Source organism: Homarus americanus, unplaced genomic scaffold, assembly GCF_018991925.1.
Source record: "Homarus americanus isolate GMGI-L3 unplaced genomic scaffold, GMGI_Hamer_2.0 scaffold54443, whole genome shotgun sequence".
Lineage (NCBI taxonomy): Eukaryota > Metazoa > Arthropoda > Malacostraca > Decapoda > Nephropidae > Homarus > Homarus americanus.
Window position 1 is genome coordinate 2,405,346 of NW_024750852.1, and position 14,328 is coordinate 2,419,673.

At 35.0% G+C, this 14,328-nt stretch overlaps 1 protein-coding gene across 1 annotated transcript in view; it reads right to left on the minus strand.

The window, feature by feature from the left end:
- Positions 1–14,328, minus strand: part of LOC121854299 — a gene marked incomplete in the record, with an annotated part of 84,176 nt that overhangs the window by 68,185 nt on the left and 1,663 nt on the right.

Here is a 14,328-nt window from a genome sequence, read left to right on the forward strand (position 1 = left end):
TTCTATTTTCTGAGTGACAATAATTCTTAGTGAAATTTAGTACTGTATTGTTTTTATACTGTATTATATTGTCCTATATCATCCCCTAAAATACACAGGAAAGGCTGAGGACCAGTGGTGGACTGGGTCAAAAATTTCTACCGGGAAAACTTGTAAAAGGGCCCACTCAAAAAGGTCCACAAGGGCCCACTTAATCCCAAAGTGATGGATCATCACTTTGGAGCCCACCGGGGAAATTTCCCGGTATCCTGGTGGGCCAGTCCGCCACTGCTGAGGACTACAGTATTTGGTATTGTACGAACATGCACTATATACAGTATACTGCAGTCTGCATTTATGCGGTTTTTGTTTACGCGTTTGGTCATTTACGCGGTGCCTTGCCAGAATGAAAATGCTTTAATTACGCGGTAAATTTGGTTATTTACGCAGCGAGCGGCTGGAGAGGTCCAGACCGCCTCGCCATTTTTTACTCACGCAGTCCATTCTTGACCATACACGGGAAGCGGCACGGTGAGAGGTGCACATTAGGCCACTCTTTCGTTATAGCTGACGTCATATGACGTATCAGACTGTGATTGGGCCACGCATCCTTACCACCCACGCATTCCCTCCGCCGCTAGCTGTGATTGGTCTAATGTAACATGACGTGCCCTGCCACCAGAGGGTAGAAGTCGCTGACCTAGCAGGGCCTGTCTCATTGTTCTCAGTCCGCGTATACAGTTCTCTCTTGTGCCCGCTATTCCCCTCACAACTCACAATGGCTTCCGCGGGACCCCCACCACCAGAGAAAAACATTGAATTACCTGGACCAAGCCATGATAATGTGAAGGAAATCATCAAGTTGGGGGAGAAAATTAAGCTCATCCTTGACAACGACCCAGACAAGCATCGGTATGAAGCGTCTAATAACCATTTGACGAAAGTTATGGAGCCGTATATCCAGATCTATCTCAATAACATCAATGCTAGTCGTCAACGTAGTATTGAGGACTTCCTCGCCCGCAACCCACCACAACCACAGCCAGCCCAAGTCAGTGATAGTGATATTGACAGTGAGGATATGGACTTTGAGGGGTTTGTCTGGGAGGCCCTGCAAACCTCTGTGAGTAGTGAAAGTGATTCACCGGAGGGGCAACTAATCTGCCCTCTGCCTCGGAACCAGCCGCCATCCACGTGTGCCGACCCAGCTTTTCTACTAATGTAAGTGTTAAAAAACCTAATATTATTGATATTTCTCTTAATTATTAATTGTGTGTGCATACCACCATAAAACTAAGATGTTATTTTTACTATAACGTATGTATTGTGTCGGAAAAAGTGGATTTTGGGGGTCGGCCCAGTCTCTATTTCAATTAATCCCATATGTTCTGTTATTTCATTTATGCGTTTCTCGTTTTACGCGGGCCTCCATGGGTTCAATTGACCGCGTAAATGCAGACTATACTGTGTGTGTGTATATATATATATATATATATAAAAATATATATATAAATATATATATATATATATATGCAAGTAAATCACTATAGGTGAGCGTGATCCAGGCATATGCTGATAACCACAAGGAAAAAGAAAACACGAAGTTCCCAAGCGCTTTTGTGTAATTCACATCATCAGGGGTGAGTACAGACTAAGAAGAAGTACAGAACATGTTATATATATACAGTATACAGAGGAGGGTGAGATCAAGTCCACAGTGGTCCGGTATAGGAAATGACCCTACTAATCTTCACAAAAGCACCGCAGCAGTAGGTAGTCAGGTCAGAGGGTAAGCTGCCCCAACCTTCTCTACTGGTTACAAATCTTCTTAATTACGAAATTATCCAATTTGCACATACCATTACTTAAATTCATGTTGACGGATTCGGTACGTTTAATGAGACTAGATTCTATAATGTTCCCACTGTCAATTGAATTACAAGGTAATATTGAGGAGGCAACACAGTAGTGATTTTAAACAAAGATGATTATATTGCTAAAATAAATGACCTTTTATGTGATGCTGCAACATATTCTAAGCTCATAAATAATCCTCTCAACACTGTTAACACCCAGTTCAACAAAAAACTTAAGTCTCTATTGAGAGGCAAAGCTACTCTCATTAAACATCTTACTTCAACGTCCCCTCCACTGCCATACAAGTACTGTTTAATCAAGACCCACAAGCCTAATAACCCAGCAAGACCCATCATTAGCTCAGTCAGGTCAATCTCTTATAAATTATCTAAATGGTTAGTTTCTTTACTAAATCCCCTAGTTAGCAACATTTCTAACTCTATTATTAAGAATAATGTGGATCTGGTTGATAAACTCAATAACTTACACATTAATTATGATTTTAAACTGGTCAGTTTTGATGTAACATCACTCTTTACAAAGGTCCCAGTTGATGATTTACTGGAGTTCCTCATAAATTCCCTTGATAATATTTCATTGCCAGTCTCGAAAGATGACTTCATCGAACTCATCAAACTATGTATTAAGGATTGTAAATTTGAATTCAATGGAGAATATTATGCTAAAAAATTTGGTATGGCAATGGGTAATCCACTCTCACCTGTATTAAGCAACCTATACTGTATATGGAATTCTTTGAAAAGAAACTATTAAGTAATATTTTACTACCTTCAGCAGTCTGGTTTAGATATGTAGATGATGTATTATGTCTCTGGCCAAGTAATGAGGACATAAAAGCTTTCCTGCCACAACTTAACAACTTAGCCCCCTCGATCAAATTCACTGTGAAATTAGAGCATGACTGTAAATTGCCTTTCCTAGACTGTCTGATCCACAGAATAGGTAACACCTTTAAGTCCAGTATTTATAGAAAACCTACTAATGTGTGTTCATACATTCATTATTATTCTGCCCACCATAATAGAGTCAAACAGTCAGTATTTTCAACAATGTTTTCATGTGCTTTGAAAATTTGCAGCCCAGAATTCATTGATGAGGAATATAAATATATCTATAATATTGGCTCGAACCTTAAATACCCTAGATCTTTCATAAACAAATGCCTGAACATTACTAAGAAATCTTTTTATAGAACTGATCCCAAGCCCACCCATGACCATAAGAATCTCTTAGTATTACCATTTCACAAAAATTTCTCTCAAATTCCTTTACAACTAAAAACTCATGCACTGTTAAACAAATGTTAATCAAAAACTCCCCCAACAATACAAGTGGCTGTATTTATAAAGTTCCTTGCAAGGAATGTAATATGTTTTACTTAGGCCAGACAGGTAAAGATCTTGTAACTAGACTTAAACAACATAAATATAGTGTTAGGACAGGCCAGGAATCCAATGCTCTGTTTGTTCATTTGAGGGATAACAAGCATTGCATTGACTGGGATAATGCCTCCTCAATATTACCTTGTAATTCAATTGACAGTAGGAACATTATAGAATCTAGTCTCATTAAACATACCGAATCCGTCAACATGAATTTAAGTAATGGTATGTACAAATTGGATAATTTTGTAATTAAGAAGATTTGTGACCAGGTGAGAAGGTTGGGGCAGCTTACCCTCTGACCTGACTACCTGCCGCTGCGGTGCTTTTGTGAAGATTAGTAGGGTCATTACCTATACCAGACCACCGTGTACTTGATCTCACCCTCCTCTGTATATATATATATATAACATGTTCTGTACTTTGTCTAGAAGCAGCCTGCTACCTTTCTTGTGGTTATCAGCATATATATATATATATATATATATATATATATATATATATATATATATATATATATATATATATATATATATATATATATATATATATATATATATATATATATATATATATATATATATATATATATATATATATATATATATATATATATATATATATATATATATATATATATATATATATATATAAATAAATAAATATATAAACATATAAGTATATAAGTATATATATATATATATATATATATATATATATATGTATATATATATATATATATATATATATATATATATATATATATATATATATATATATATATATATATATATATATATATATATATACCTATATACTTATTTATATTTATATATATATATATATATATATATATATATATATATATATATATATATATGCTGATAACCACAAGGAAAGAAATATAAAACACGAAGTTCTAAGCGCTGTAATCTTACATCTCAGGTGAGCAGACTAAAGATAATTATAAACAAGGTGCATACTGTATACAGAGGAGGGTGAATGAGGTCCATAAATGGTCAGGTATTAGGTACGATACGATACGAAGTCTTTAGTTAAGAGGTGAAAGAAGATTATTAGGAGTTGAAGGAAAAGTGGTGAAACTGAAATACAGCAGGAGTAGAAAGAATCTGGGCTCAACCAGATCGCTTCATCTTTCTTATTGGTGTTTTGTCTTTGTTCTGCTCCCTTGGGTCGTCAGACCTTTGTATTAATATTGGTTTATTTATATAATGCTGCTTACTATTATTATTTGTTATTGTTGGAGTTAGTGAGCCCGCCCAGGTCCTTGTGTAACTGGGAGGGTAGTCACATTTTTTTTTTTTGAGGTGTTAGTTAAGTGTTAGTTGTGTTAGTCTAAAGGTACACTGTATGGAGAGGCCTGCCAGGTTCTTAGTGGAGCTGGTTGGTCACTCTCATCTTTATTCCTCTAGTAATGTTTTATGTAAAAATGTGTATGTTGAGGCAGGAGGTGGTTCAATTACTTCTTCCTGGCTGATATAGCTGGGAGGGTAATCACATTATTATTATTAATATTATTAATATTTATTTATTTATTTATTTATTTATTTATTTATTTATTTTTTTTTGAGTTAGTGAGCCCGCCCAGGTCCTTGTGTAGCTGGGAGGGTAGTCACATTTTTTTATTTTTTTTATTTTTTTTTTACTAAGATGTTAGTTCAATGTTAAATGTTAAATGTTAAATATTAGTTATGTTAGTCTAAAGGTACACTGTATGGAGAGGCCTGCCAGGTTCTTGTGGAGCTGGTAGGTCACTCATCTTTTATTCTCTCTATTAATGTTTTATATGTATATTGGGGCAGGAGATGGTTTAGTTACTTTCTTCCTGGCTGATTTAAACCAACTGTGTTCTTGGAATTCTTCGTTGTCTATATTATTTATCCAGTTTTGATATGTTTCTGTGTTAAGTTCAGTCACTTTTTTCCAAATATTTACAGCTTTGTTGTGTATATCTACATTGATTGCTAAGAGGTTTGCTCTCTTGTGTAGCTGTTCATTATTGATGTGGTCTGTATATTTTGTTATATATATAAATCTGAGGGCTATATTTTGTACTGTTTGTAACCTTTTAATGCACGTTTTACTAAGGGTGTTCAATGGGATGGGTGGGTAGTCCATAATTGATTTGACAAGGGCAATATAAATCAGGGCTGTGGAGTCGAAGACAAAACCTTCGACTCCGACTCCGACTCCTCAAATTTTTATGCTTCCGACTCCGACTCCGACTCCGACTCCTTGGCCTATTTGTAACAACTATTTCTGGACGATATTTAAGAACTACAAAAAGATGATAGGCTTGACTTTCAAAGTTTCAATCAAAAGAAAAATAAATTTATTGAGAATTCAAGATATTAACTAGAAAACACCATTTACATGTATATCTAAAAGTTCGATCTCAGCATATGAATTTTGTTTAAGCTCATAATCTGATGTGGATCTAAATGATGATCCTACAATTCCTTTTAAAGTAAAGTTATATATTTATGTACATTAAAGAAATGAATACCTTAATAAGGAAAATGGATAAACCTTACATGATTAAGTTATTAAATTAAATTTGCCTTAATCTCACCAAAAACAGGTTGTAGCTAATTGTTTTGTAGCTGAGAGCCTCTGTGCAGTTTTCAACGAAACAAAATTTGATATAATTCAAAATTTCAAATGGTAAAGAAGAGACTATCGTCCAAAATTATAGTGCCATACTGTGCCTGCTACAATAAATTCATAATAATGCTTATAAAATGGAAATAAATTCTTTTAATAATTTAAGAAAATTAGTGGGATCAGTGGAATCACTGCAATGAATATGCCTGAGTTCATATATTTGTTCTTAGGAACAGAATAGCTTCAGTCGGAGTCGGAGTCTGGACAATTTTACCGACTCCGACTCCGACTCCACAAGCCGAAAATTCCTCCGACTCCTCGACTCCGACTCCGACTCCACAGCCCTGGTTATAGTGAATGATGTTTGTGTTATAGTGAATGATGTCTGTGTTATAGTGATGATGTTTGTGTTATAGTGAAGATGGTTGTGTTATAGTGATGATGTTTGTGTTATAGTGATGATGTTTGTGTTATAGTGATGATGTTTGTGTTGTAGCGATGATGTTTGTGCTGTAGCGATGATGCTTGTGTTGTAGCGATGATGTTTGTGTTATAGTGAAGATGGTTGTGTTGTAGTGAGGCCTTTGAAATGTGGTGTTACAAGCATATGCTAAGAATATACTGACAGGAAAACAAATCAAGAAATACCAAGATAAGCAAAAACTTCAAGAGAAATACTTGAAATATACTGAGAAAAAAAAGAAAGATACTTGTGGTCATATAATTAGGAATGAGGGGATAATAACAGAAATATTAGTGGACAAAGTTGATGGGAGGAGAGCCAGGGGAAGGTAGAGACTGGGATGGGTGAATAGAATTAAAAACTTGGTCTCTTAACGTTGACAACACAACATACATATATTGTTTCTCATATTTGTTTATTTCTTTATGGTTCTTTATTATTATTTTTGCAGTGTTATTATTATTATTGATATAATCATTTCATTATTTTTATTTTTGTATTTTTTAATTTTACTTATCTAAATTATTATTATTATTATTATTATTATTATTATTATTATTATTATTATTATTATTATTATTATTATTATTATTATTATTATTATTAAATTTTCGCCCCCCAGGCCCCGATGTGGGTTAGTGACCTGTGCCCTGGTGGGCTAATCCCCGTAAAAAAAAAATAGAAGAGGAAAATTAAGCTATATAATAAATAATATTAATTTTTATTTCAGTCAAAAATAAATTGACCCTACAGGTGCCGCGGCGGCTGGTTCACAAAAATCAATCCTGGTTGACAAACTGGATTGCTAGGCAAATCAAGAGATATCGTTTGGCTTCTGATATGACCCGGTCTGGGCAGACCGGGTGATAGCGCTGTTGTTTAAGGTTAGTGTAGTTGTTGCCACTGGGTGCTTCACGAGTCCATTTAAGGCCTTGGTAGCAGTATTGTTGGCTGTTTGGTTAGCCAACTCTCACGGTGGGTTTAAAACCTCGAGCAGTCATGAGTCTCCCCAACTTAATGTTGTTATATTCTTCTAGACCATTTTGGCGGCAGTATTCTCTGTATTCGTTAAATAAGTCATTTTGACGGACCAGTTCTTTATGGTCGAGCGAAGTGGAGACGAAGCTTTCCAAAAAGGTTGAAATTGGATCTATTATTTTACCAGTAATTTTGGCTCTTTTTGGTTCGTTCTGATCTTGCTCTTCTAATTTTCGTTTTCCACTAATGACACTATCAGAGTGCATGCTGTAAACGGCAGAATATGGGTGCCATGGCACGACTTCCATACAAGGTTGGAAGACGATTCCCGTATATCCGTACTTCTGGCCCTTACCGTTTATCCCGCCGATACGGGAGGGGGACTTCACACCCTTTTTTGCCAGTGTTCGCCCAACATTAACAATGGTAGCTGGCATTAGACCTCGGCATTTACAATACATCTTATACTTGTGATAGAGATCATCACGCAGTATCACATCGGTTTTACACCCAGTGATTTGTAGTTTCTGGTTAAAGAATTCCAGGAATCCTTTTGTCTCAATGCAACGTCTTTGGGTTCGTTGTTCTTGCATTTTGTCATGCAGAATTTACTCAGACACCAGCAGCCATCCTCTCCTCTAGATAAATCGTAATTTATGTAGTAAGAGGTATTTGATGAGAATTGTGTCGTGTTGTAATAATGATGGTTATTATAGTGATGTTGTTTGTTTTGTAGTGATGATGTTTGTGTTATAGTGATGATGTTTGTGTTATAGTGATGATGTTTGTGTTATAGTGATAATCATAGTGTTGTGTTGATGATGGCTGTGTTGTAGTGATGATGTTTGTATTATAGTGATGATGTTTGTATTATAGTGATGTTGTTTGTGTTATAGTGATGATGTTTGTGTTATAGTGATGATGTTTTTGTTATAGTGATGATGTTTGTGTTATAGTGATATTTGTGTAGCAGTGATAATCATAGTGTTGTGTGATGATGTTTGTGTTATAGTGATGATGTTTGTGTTATAGTGATGATGTTTGTGTTATAGTGATAATCATAGTGTTCTGTTGATGATGGCTGTGTTGTAGTGATGATGTTTGTATTATAGTGATGATGTTTGTATTATAGTGATGTTGTTTGTGTTATAGTGATGATGTTTGTGTTATAGTGATGATGTTTGTGTTATAGTGATTTTGTTTGTGTTATAGTGATATTTGTGTTGCAGTGATAATCCTTAGTGTTGTATGTTGACGATGATGGCTGTGTTGTAGTGATGATGTTTTGTACTATAGTGATGTTGTTTGTGTTATAGTGATGATGTTTGTGTTATAGTGATGTTTGTGTTGCAGTGATAATCATAGTGTTGTGTTCATGATGGTTGTGTTGCAGTGATGATGTTTGTTATAGTTATTATGTTTGTGTTGTAGTGATGGTGTATATGTTATAGTGGTGATGTTTGTGTTGTAGTGATGATGTTTGTGCTATAGATATGTTTGTGTTGTAGTGGTGTTTGTATCATAGTGATGATGTCTGTGTTATAGTGATGATGTTTGTGTTATAGTGATGTTTGTGTTGCAGTGATAATCATAGTGTTGTGTTGATGATGGCTGTGTTGTAGTGATGATGTTTGTATTATAGTGATGTTGTTTGTGTTTTAGTGATGATGTTTGTGTTATAGTGATATTTGTATTGCAGTGATAATCATAGTGTTGTGTTGATGATGGCTGTGTTGTAGTGATGATGTTTGTACTATAGTGATGTTGTTTGTGTTATAGTAATGATGTTTGTGTTATAGTGATGTTTGTGTTGCAGTGATAATCATAGTGTTGTGTTGATGATGGTTGCGTTGTAGTGATGATGTTTGTTATAGTGATTATGTTTGTGTTGTAGTGATGGTGTTTATGTTATAATGGTGATGTTTGTGTTGTAGTAATGATGTTTGTGCTATAGAAATGTTTGTGTTGTAGTGGTGTTTGTATTATAGTGATGATGTCTGTGTTATAGTGATGATGTTTGTGTTATAGTGAAGATGGTTGTGTTATAGTGATGATGTTTGTGTTATAGTGATGATGTTTGTGTTGTAGCGATGATGTTTGTGTTGTAGCGATGATATTTGTGTTGTAGCAATGATGCTTGTGTTGTAGTGAGGCCTTTGAAATGTGGTGTTACAAGCATATGCTAAGAATATACTGACAGGAAAACAAATCAAGAAATACCAAGATAAGCAAAAACTTCAAGAGAAATACTTGAAATATACTGAGAAAAAAAAGAAAGATACTTGTGGTCATATAATTAGGAATGAGGGGATAATAACAGAAATATTAGTGGACAAAGTTGATGGGAGGAGAGCAAGGGTAAGGTAGAGACTGGGATGGGTGAATAGAATTAAAAACTTGGTCTCTTAACATTGACAACACAACATACATATATTGTTTCTCATATCTGTTTATTTCTTTATGGTTCTTTATTATTATTTTTGCAGTGTTATTATTATTATTGATATAATTATTTCATTATTTTTATTTTTGTATTTTTTAATTTTACTTATCTAAATTATTATTATTATTATTATTATTATTATTATTATTATTATTATTATTATTATTATTATTATTATTATTATTATTATTAAATTTTCCCCCCCCAGGCCCCGATGTGGGTTAGTGACCTGTGCCCGGGTGGGCTAATCCCCGTAAAAAAAAAAATAGAAGAGGAAAATTAAGCTATATAATAAATAATATTAATTTTTATTTCAGTCAAAAATAAATTGACTCTACAGGTGCCGCGGCGGCTGGTTCACAAAAATCAATCCTGGTTGACAAACTGGATTGCTAGGCAAATCAAGAGATATCGTTTGGCTTCTGATATGACCCGGTCTGGGCAGACCGGGTGACAGCGCTGTTGTTTAAGGTTAGTGTAGTTGTTGCCACTGGGTGCTTCACGTGTCCATTTAAGGCCTGGGTAGCAGTATTGTTGGCTGTTTGGCTAGCCAACTCTCACGGTGGGTTTAAAACCTCGAGCAGTCATGAGTCTCCCCAACTTAATGTTGTTATATCCTTCTAGACCATTTTGGCGACAGTATTATCTGTATTCGTTAAATAAGTCATTTTGACGGACCAGTTCTTTATGGTCGAGCGAAGTGGAGACGAAGCTTTCCAAAAAGGTTGAAATTGGATCTATTATTTCACCAGTAATTTTGGCTCTTTTTGGTTCGTTCTGATCTTGCTCTTCTAATTTTCGTTTTCTACTAATGACACTATCAGAGTGCATGCTGTATACGGCAGAATATGGGTGCCATGGCACGACTTCCATACAAGGTTGGAAGACGATTCCCGTATATCCATACTTCTGGCCCTTTCCGTTTATCCCGCCGATACGGGAGGGGGACTTCACACCCTTTTTTGCCAGTGTTCGCCCAACATTAACAATAGTAGCTGGCATTAGACCTCGGCATTTACAATACATCTTATACTTGTGATAGAGATCATCACGCAGTATCACATCGGTTTTACACCCAGTGATTTGTAGTTTCTGGTTAACGAATTCCAGGAATCCTTTTGTCTCAATGCAACGTCTTTGGGTTCGTTGTTCTTGCATTTTGTCATGCAGAATTTACTCAGACACCAGCAGCCATCCTCTCCTCTAGATAAATCGTAATTTATGTAGTAAGAGGCATTTGATGAGAATTGTGTCGTGTTGTAATAATGATGGTTATTATAGTGATGTTGTTTGTTTTGTAGTGATGATGTTTGTGTTATAGTGATGATGTTTGTGTTATAGTAATGATGTTTGTGTTATAGTGATGATGTTTGTGTTATAGTGATGTTTGTGTTGCAGTGATAATCATAGTGTTGTGTTGATGATGGCTGTGTTGTAGTGATGATGTTTGTATTATAGTGATGATGTTTGTATTATAGTGATGTTGTTTGTGTTATAGTGATGATGTTTGTGTTATAGTGATTTTGTTTGTGTTATAGTGATATTTGTGTTGCAGTGATAATCATAGTGTTGTGTTGATGATGGCTGTGTTGTAGTGATGATGTTTGTACTATAGTGATGTTGTTTGTGTTATAGTGATGATGTTTGTGTTATAGTGATGTTTGTGTTGCAGTGATAATCATAGTGTTGTGTTCATGATGGTTGTGTTGCAGTGATGATGTTTGTTATAGTTATTATGTTTGTGTTGTAGTGATGGTGTATATGTTATAGTGGTGATGTTTGTGTTGTAGTGATGATGTTTGTGCTATAGATATGTTTGTGTTGTAGTGGTGTTTGTATCATAGTGATGATGTCTGTGTTATAGTGATGATGTTTGTGTTATAGTGATGTTTGTGTTGCAGTGATAATCATAGTGTTGTGTTGATGATGGCTGTGTTGTAGTGATGATGTTTGTATTATAGTGATGTTGTTTGTGTTTTAGTGATGATGTTTGTGTTATAGTGATATTTGTATTGCAGTGATAATCATAGTGTTGTGTTGATGATGGCTGTGTTGTAGTGATGATGTTTGTACTATAGTGATGTTGTTTGTGTTATAGTAATGATGTTTGTGTTATAGTGATGTTTGTGTTGCAGTGATAATCATAGTGTTGTGTTGATGATGGTTGCGTTGTAGTGATGATGTTTGTTATAGTGATTATGTTTGTGTTGTAGTGATGGTGTTTATGTTATAATGGTGATGTTTGTGTTGTAGTGAGGCCTTTGAAATGTGGTGTTACAAGCATATGCTAAGAATATACTGACAGGAAAACAAATCAAGAAATACCAAGATAAGCAAAAACTTCAAGAGAAATACTTGAAATACACTGAGAAAAAAAAGAAAGATACTTGTGGTCATATAATTAGGAATGAGGGGATAATAACAGAAATATTAGTGGACAAAGTTGATGGGAGGAGAGCCAGGGGAAGGTAGAGACTGGGATGGGTGAATAGAATTATAAACTTGGTCTCTTAACATTGACAACACAACATACATATATTGTTTCTCATATTTGTTTATTTCTTTATGGTTCTTTATTTTATATTTGCAGTGTTATTATTATTATTGATATAATCATTTCATTATTTGTATTTTTGTATTTTTTAATTTTACTTATCTAAATTATTATTATTATTATTATTATTATTATTATTATTATTATTATTATTATTATTATTATTATTATTATTATTATTATTATTATTATTATTATTATTATTATTATTATTATTATTATTAAATTGTTGCCCCCCAGGCCCCGATGTGGGTTAGTGACCTGTGCCCGGGTGGGCTAATCCCCGTAAAAAAAAAAAATAGAAGAGGAAAATTAAGCTATATAATAAATAATATTAATTTTTATTTCAGTCAAAAATAAATTGACCCTACAGGTGCTGCGGCGGCTGGTTCACAAAAATCAATCCTGGTTGACAAACTGGATTGCTAGGCAAATCAAGAGATATCGTTTGGTTTCTGATATGACCCGGTCTGGGCAGACCGGGTGACAGCGCTGTTGTTTAAGATTAGTGTAGTTGTTGCCACTGGGTGCTTCACGAGTCCATTTAAGGCCTGGGTAACAGTATTGTTGGCTGTTTGGTTTGCCAACTCTCACGGTGGGTTTAAAACCTCGAGCAGTCATGAGTCTCCCCAACTTAATGTTGTTATATCTTTCTAGACCATTTTGGCGGCAGTATTCTCTGTATTCGTTAAATAAGTCATTTTGACGGACCAGTTCTTTATGGTCGAGCGAAGTGGAGACGAAGCTTTCCAAAAAGGTTGAAATTGGATCTATTATTTTACCAGTAATTTTGGCTCTTTTTGGTTCGTTCTGATCTTGCTCTTCTAATTTTCGTTTTCCACTAATGACACTATCAGAGTGCATGTTGTAAACGGCAGAATATGGGTGCCATGGCACGACTTCCATACAAGGTTGGAAGACGATTCCCGTATATCCGTACTTCTGGCCCTTACCGTTTATCCCGCCGATACGGGAGGGGGACTTCACACCCTTTTTTGCCAGTGTTCGCCCAACATTAACAATGGTAGCTGGCATTAGACCTCGGCATTTACAATACATCTTATACTTGTGATAGAGATCATCACGCAGTATCACATCGGTTTTACATCCAGTGATTTGTAGTTTCTGGTTAACGAATTCCAGGAATCCTTTTGTCTCAATGCAACGTCTTTGGGTTCGTTGTTCTTGCATTTTGTCATGCAGAATTTACTCAGACACCAGCAGCCATCCTCTCCTCTGGGAAAATCGTAATTTATGTAGTAAGAGGCATTTGATGAGAATTGTGTCGTGTTGTAATAATGATGGTTATTATAGTGATGTTGTTTGTTTTGTAGTGATGATGTTTGTGTTATAGTGATGATGTTTGTATTATAGTGATGATGTTTGTGTTATAGTGATGATGTTTGTGTTATAGTGATGTTTGTGTTGCAGTGATGATGTTTGTGTTATAGTGATGATGTTTGTTTTATAGTGATATTTGTGTTGCAGTGATAATCATAGTGTTGTGTTGATGATGGCTGTGTTGTAGTGATGATGTTTGTACTATAGTGATGTTGTTTGTGTTATAGTGATGATGTTTGTGTTATAGTGATGTTTGTGTTGCAGTGATAATCATAGTGTTGTGTTCATGATGGTTGTGTTGTAGTGATGATGTTTGTTATAGTGATTATGTTTGTGTTGTAGTGATGGTGTTTATGTTATAGTGATGATGTTTGTGTTGTAGTGACAATCATAGTGTTGTGTTGGTGATGGCTGTTGTAGTGATGATGTTTGTATTATAATTGATGTTGTTTGTGTTTTGGTGATGATGTTTGTGTTATAGTATTGTTGTGTTGCAGTATCAGAGTGTTGTGTTGATGATGGCTGTGTTGTAGTGATGATGTTTGTACTATAGTGATGTTGTTTTGTGTTATAGTGATGTTTGTGTTGCAGTGATAATCATAGTGTTGTTGTTGTTGATGATGGTTGCGTTGTAGTGATGATGTTTGTTATAGTATTGATTGTCTTTGTGTTGTAGTGATGGTGT